This window comes from Perca fluviatilis, chromosome 15, assembly GCF_010015445.1.
Source record: "Perca fluviatilis chromosome 15, GENO_Pfluv_1.0, whole genome shotgun sequence".
Lineage (NCBI taxonomy): Eukaryota > Metazoa > Chordata > Actinopteri > Perciformes > Percidae > Perca > Perca fluviatilis.
In genome coordinates, this window is record NC_053126.1 from 527,426 (window position 1) to 532,912 (window position 5,487).

The 5,487-nt window shown below is 44.2% G+C and overlaps 1 long non-coding RNA gene across 1 annotated transcript in view; it reads right to left on the reverse strand.

The window, feature by feature from the left end:
• Window positions 1-4,240: 4,240 nt before the first annotated feature.
• Window positions 4,241-5,487, reverse strand: part of LOC120574134 — a 1,408-nt gene continuing 161 nt past the window's right edge. Inside the window, exon 2 of the long non-coding RNA XR_005641823.1 lies at window positions 4,241-5,007. This is a non-coding gene — a long non-coding RNA (uncharacterized LOC120574134). The remainder of the gene's footprint in view (window positions 5,008-5,487) is intronic.

Here is a 5,487-nt window from a genome sequence, read left to right on the forward strand (position 1 = left end):
CACTTTACTTGAAGGTATCTACATAAGAGTGACATGACACTGTCATGAACGTGTCATGAACATAATAAACAAGTCATAAACATTTATGACATAACGCTTCTGTCAGACAGTGTTTTAAAGGCCCTGACCCACCAACAGTGTGACAGATCAGTCTCTCCCGAGGTCCAGAAAGTGTCCCAGAACACACCGAAGAGACGCCGACTTGAGCGTACGTTCTGCGCGTGCACGAGATGTAATGTGTCTCCGTAACAGCAGGCGGCGCTAATCTGTATTGTTGCCCAAAAAAATGAAAACCGTAAGTGAGGGACCATCTGTCTAGACCTGGTAAACACAGAGCCCGCTGTGGTCGGTCCTTGTTTCCATCAGAGAGAGGTGATAGTAGTCGAGAAGGAATCTTGTCGTCATTACTCGCTGAACGGAAGAGATAGTAGTGATAAGAAGACACTGGCGTTGGCAGCTCGGGCTTCTCGTGCACTGATTCGCTAGTCAAGGGCTAGCACTCCACCAATCAGATTGGTCATTGAGTCCGACTGCCCACTGGCCGATTCAACAAGTCAGGTCGGCCCAAACGAAGGCCCACGGCTCCTCGCCAGACTGTCCAACGGCCGATAACCAGGTTGGTGTGGCAGGGCCTTTAGGGTTAGGGTTCATGTGTTCGTGACAGTGTCATGGCACTCTCATGTAGATACCTGTGTTACCGAGGATTAATACCGCAAACAGAATACCAAAGCAACCCTCCTTTTCATCTAATGACCTTTTGCTATTTATAGATTTTATTTTATTTTGCGTTTTAGAACAGTTTAATACCCCTAACACCTCACCCTTCCAGTCCAGTTTTAAGCACTGACTACAGACTTTAAAGTTCCCCTGACAGGACACCGGTGACCGTGTTGGTGCTATTGAACTTTTGACCCAGTTGAAACCGAGTCCGCGTCCACACGGGAGCGCCGCAGGCTCTGGGATGACCACGGATGACCACTCGTCCTCGGGACGACACAGACGTTCACCGGGACGACTCGTCCACGCTTTTGTTTAGTGAGCACCTGCGCTGTCATGTTCACGGGCCTGCCTAACAACACAGCACGCTGTTTTACGGGGCTTATTTACGGGGCTTTGTGTGCAGAATAGTGTTTTTTTTTAAGGACGTATTTAGCAACAAAATTTGAAGGGTCTGTTAGGCCTCCTGCACGCTGGCTGCGTGGTGTGAGCGTGGCGTCTGCGTGGTGTTTTCTACGTCTTTACACACCAGAAAGGTGTCTGCTGCTGCTGCTGCTGCTGCTGCTGCTAGCCTTGTCTGGACACATGGATGTTTCCCATAAACATAAATATATTCTGATCTGATTACAGCAGAGACAACGTCTGCAGTACTGACGCTAGAATAGGCTCCAGAATATTTCCTTCTGGATTGACAGGTTGGGTTGGGCATCGAGAACCGATTCCTAATCGGAATCGGTTAAAAAATTACAATTCCATTGGAATCGTTTCTTTATTGGAATCGTTTGGAGGATTTGGTTTCAAATCCGATCATCCCTTCCCAATTTAACATGCGCAAGTTTTGGTTTCCGTAGCGACCAGGCGCTTGTTGTGTTGCAGCCTTGGAGCACAGTAAGCGGCGCTGTAGTGTGGCTTTATTTTACGTTGAAAAAGCTGTAAAACTGCAAACCACCATTGAATCAAAATAAAACTTTCCTCTTATTTGTAAAATAAGTATCTAACCCGTTTCAACTCCACCCTCAAAGAATCTGAATCGAGAATCGATAAGAACCGGAATCAAAAGGAAGAATCGCAATTGGAATCAGAATCGTTAAAATCCAAACGATGCCCAACCCTATTGACAGGTGACATATTAGAAAATCAACAATTTCCAGACATTCATATATCTGCATTTATGGCAAAACCTCGAGACTTTCAAACATCAACATGTCATTTATTAATATGTATTTGTGTCTAAGCGACATATAAACATCTTTTCCTATTCTATGTTGTCTGGAAACGCTTGCAACACGCTTGTGTGTCGCGTGAAAAATAGGCGTCGGTTCTATTTCTAGCGTGCACGCATTTTCGGCGCTGACACGTGCGTGTCACGCAGGCAGCGTGCACGCTCTAACCTGTTACCATGGGAACCCAAATATAAACACGGACAAGCCACGCTGCCGACACGCTCACGCCACGCGGAACAGTGTGCAGCCGGCCTTCGATTAGGGCTGCAAACTACCGATTATGTTGGTTATCGATTAATCTGTGGGTTACTTTCTGGAAGAATGGATTAGTTGTGTCCAGGGTTCAAAATTAGCATCGTCCTCCAGCCCAGTGCTGGTTAAATATGCAAGTGGCTGGGAGATTCGCTTCACTCAGCAGCCAAAAACACAACGGTAGTCTGTGGAGTGGTAATTATTTGAACATCTGCTAGCTGTTTGGCTGGTGGACGAAGCAGGTCATTTCCAACCCTGGTTGTTTTGGCTCTGAAATGTGTTTCCCAAAAAGCCCAAGAGGTTGAGGAGATGTCCTCAAATGTCTTATTTTGTCCACAACTCAAAGATCTTCAGTTTACTGTCAGACTAGGGATGCACCAAATCCAGATTTTGGGGGTTGGTCTGAGTCCTGAACCCCTGGTTGAGATGGTGCTGAGTCCTCCTCCCATCCTCAGTCCATGAACCCAGTAAACACATGAATGAAGTAAACAGGGACTGTCCTTCCTTTGCCGTACCTGAAGTTGCTGCATTTTGCTGTCTGGAGATTCCTTCGTGCACAACTCGTATTCTTTCGGATGTTTCAGACCAGATGTTGTAACAGCGGCCATGTTGTGTATAGTTTAGGGTCCTCGCCACCACCAGACCAATCAGCATTGAACAGACTGAACATGTAGCTGGACTTGAATGGTCTTCTTTTGACTGAAAGTTCTGCCGAACAACAACTTGTTCTGCTCACCAGATCCATGTCCACTTCCTCACAGCCTGCTGCATTGAACGCTCCTTCAAAACACCTTCCCGTCATCAACGGCGCCGTCACTACGGCGACCAGCGTAGCGCGCCGAGTGCAAGCGTAGGGTTCGGTTCCCTGGGAAAAATATCTAAGGTTCGGCAGAAACCAGAACCCCGTCAAAAAGCCCAAATATTCAGCCCAATCAGAAGCCCAGTCCTGGATTCGGTGCATCCCTAGTTGTAAGTGTAGGTCATAATATCTATATTTAAAACGCTGGGCCTATTTTACTGCATGGAGTATTTTCAGGTACATCTGGTGATGCGTACGTACTTTTACCTAATATTTCACATGCAGGACTTTAACTTGTACATTTTGTTTTTACATTCGTCGTATTGCAACTCTTACTCAAGGAAAGACTCATCCATCACTGTCAGTATTTAGCAGTACGCAAGTAGACCTTCGTTTTGTCTGCGTCGTACTGTTAACCCACCGAATGTCTTGAATGTAACGTTGGAAACTAGCCGTAAAAATTTTAATAAAAGCAGAAATATTTTTACTAAGTTACAGAGGAAGCTGTGGTCCTGTTTTACACAGGCTACCTTCAGGCTTCTCCAAGCTAATTTTAAAGGTGCACTATGAGTTCCTGCATGGTTTCAGCGTGATTTCATTTGTGTTTCAAATGGTAGTCATCTCTCCTTGATCTGGAACATCAACAGAAGTGACGTCATGCAGGAACTCATAGTGCACCTTTAAAGGGATACGCCACTGTTTGTTGAAATAGGGCTTATCACGGTCTCCCCTGGCTGAGTGTTTTTGGCTCACTTTTACTCACAACATGCTAACCAACGACATAGGATTCCATGCACTACGCTAAGCTAACTAGCGGCGGCAATGCATGCACAAAAAAATGCATTGTCCCACCTATCTCCAGCTAGGGTAGACCGTAATAAGACCTATTTTAACAAACGGTGGCTTATCCCTTTAAATTAGCTTCATGTTTGTGCTGAAGAGTATTTGACAATTGACAGATTGAAGCTCTTGAATAGTTCACCACCAAAACCATCAGACCTGTAGCAGTGTGCCATCTAATTGGGGGAAAGCGCATGTACATGTACTGTTTTCAGTCCATCAAATGTCTAAACAGTCCCTTTCATTAAATCAGATGTAGGAATGTAGTTTTTAGTTGCTGTGATTTCCAAAAAAAAGCTGAAATGTTGAGTAAATTTCACCTAAATGTGTTGGCTTTGTTTCTTTCCTCCTTGTTTTTTGTGCGTTTCACTAAACATGACGTTTGTGCAATAAAAAAACACTTGAAAAATATGGCTCTGAAATTAATTTATTCATAACTGTCGTTGCCTAAAAATACACAGTACATGTGAAATACACAGAAGAAGTGTAATACAGAGCACATGATTGTGATTTACAAAAGGAAAAATCAAATCTAGCAGTACAAATATATATATACTGGTCCGAGAAAACCAAAAGTTTTGGCATTTCAAACAATTGTCAACCAACCAAATGTTTCAGTGCATTAGAGACGGGGTTGAAAACCTGCTTCCACAAAAGTAACACACGACATTCGTGTCTCCATCTTCTCATTACAACGACTTAAAGATGAGAATAATCACAACTTCTACATCCCTTAAAACACAAATAATACCAGGAATGTTTTACACCGATGGACATTTACAATGTCAGGTACATTTTAAACTTAAAATATATTCTAAAACAAAGAAAAAATCATGACATATAATCATAAAAATCAACTAACTCAGGCCTCTAGCTCCCCCAGTAAAGCCTCAGACTGTCAGCAGCAGAGCCAGTCAGCTGGTCAGTCTCCTCGAGTCGGTCCAGAAAGTTGAACACACCGAAGAGACGAGACCTAATACGTCTCCATAGCAACAGGCGGCGCTAATCTGTGTTGTCGCTCCAAAAAATGAAAACCGGCAGCTGATTGGACGAACGCGTCACATGGGTCTGGCTGCTCCCTGACCATCATGGCGTCTCGTTGAGAATCTGATCTCATATCAGACTAAAATAGTTCACAGACACATGTTACTGGAAACATCTGGAGAGAGAAATAGGCTTAAAATGTTTTCAGAAACACGTTTTTTTGGGCGACAACACAGATTAGCGACCGCCTGCTGCTATGGAGACGCATTACATCTCGCACATGCGCAGAACGTACGCTCAAGTCTGCATCGTTTTCTTTTTGACCAGCTCGGGGAGATGGTCAGTCCGACTGGCTTTCCTGGCGACAGGCGGCCGTCTGGCCGGTGTGTCTGAGCCTTAATGCGTCTCTAAAACTCTCTCTAAGACCTAATTACACTAAATGAACGCGCTCGTGTCTCCATCTTCTCATTACGACGAGCTAAAGATGAGAATAATCGCGACTTCTTCGTCCCTTAACACGCAAAGAATACCAGGAGTGTGTTACACCGATGGGACATTTCAGTCAGTTTCATTTTAAACTTAAAATATTAGTCTAAAAAGAAAGAAAACATCATGATATATAATCATAAAACAACAACAAACTATATGACAGAATCCTAACAGAAGACCAGG